Below are 1,609 nucleotides of genomic sequence, written 5' to 3' on the forward strand. Positions count from 1 at the left end.
GGTGGTTATTTGAGCCACTGTTGCCTTTCTTTCAGCTCGAACCAGTCTGCCCATTCTCCTCTAGTGTCATCTGCAAACTTCAGGACTTTAACAGACGGGTCATTGGAGGTGTAGTCATTGGTGTATAGAGAGAAGAGCAGTGGAGAGAGCACACATCCCTGAGGGGCACCAATGCTGATGGTCTGTGGGAAGGACATGATTTTCCCTAACCTCACCTGCGCGTCCTGCCTGTCAGGAAGCTGGTGATCCACTGACACATGGCAGGAGAAACAGTGAGCTTGGAGAGTTTGATGGAGAGAATGTCTGGGATGATAGTGTTGAACGCCGGACTGAAATCAAGAAACAGGATTCTTGCAAAAGTCCCCGGGTGATCAAGATGTTGCAGAATGAAATGCAGTCCCATGTTGACTGCATCATCCACTGATCTATTTGCCCAGTAGGCAAACTGCAGGGGGTCTAGCAGACGTCCTGTGACATCCTTCAGGTGGGTCAACACAAGCCGTTCAAAGGACTTCATGACCACAGATGTTGAGGCGACGGGTCTGAAGTCATTCAGTCCTGTGATGGAGGGTTTCTTGGGGACTGGGACGATGGTGGAGCGTTTGAAGCAGGAAGGAACTCCACACAGCTCCAGTGATCTGTTGAATAAATTTGTGAAGATTGGAGCCAGTTGTTCAGCACAGGTCTTAAGGCAGGAAGGTGAGACATCATTTGGTCCTGGAGCTTATTTGATCTTTTGTTTCTGAAACAATCGGCTCACATCAGCTTCACATATCTTGAGTGCAGCTTGAGTGCTGGGGGGAGGGAGAGACAGAGGAGGTGTTGATGAAGGTGTGATGTTAGATACTGCTGTGGGGCTGTGGAGAGGTGTGAATGTGTTCTTCTCAAAGCTCCAATAAAAGCTGTTCAGGTCGTCAGCTAGCTTTGCTAGCCTCAGCAGCGGGGGATGGTCTTCTGTAGTTTGTGATGTGCTGAAGGCCTCTCCACAGGGATCCAGGGTCGTTGGCTGAGACCTGACTTTTCAGCTTTTCAGAGAAGCATTTTTTAGCCACTGTGTTCCTGGTCTTTTTGTACAGAGCTCTGTCCCCGCTCCTGTAGGCCGCTGCCTGACGAAGCTGATTGAGCTTGTTTGTGAACCATGGCTTGTAATTACCGACTGAGCGGAAGGTTTTTGTTGGAACACACGGATCTTCACAAAAACTATGTAGGATGTGACAGTGTCAGTCATTTCATCCAGGTTGTCCGTAGCAGCTTCAAAAACACTCCAGTCAGTGCAGTCAAAGCAGTCCTGTAGGTCTTGCTTTGCTTCTCTGGTCCACATTTTCACTGTTCTCACTGCAGGCTTCAGTTTCTGCCTGTAGGTTGGAATAAGATGGACCAGACAGTGGTCAGAGTGACCCAGGGCTGCATGAGGAACAGAGCGATGGGCATCTTTCAGGACATGTCCTGATGCATCTCAGTAATCCAGGTAAAAAAATCAAAAAGAAAAAAAATTGTATAGGTCTTCTGGACGGGTTCTTCTCTAATGAAACGTTTCGTCTCTCCTCCAAGAGACTTCTTCAGTCTGAGAGTTTCTCCAAAACGACAGGCCGGGTCCTCCGGAGGACCC

Source organism: Austrofundulus limnaeus, unplaced genomic scaffold (assembly GCF_001266775.1).
Source record: "Austrofundulus limnaeus strain Quisiro unplaced genomic scaffold, Austrofundulus_limnaeus-1.0 Scaffold270, whole genome shotgun sequence".
In the NCBI taxonomy this organism is placed as follows: Eukaryota; Metazoa; Chordata; class Actinopteri; order Cyprinodontiformes; family Rivulidae; genus Austrofundulus; species Austrofundulus limnaeus.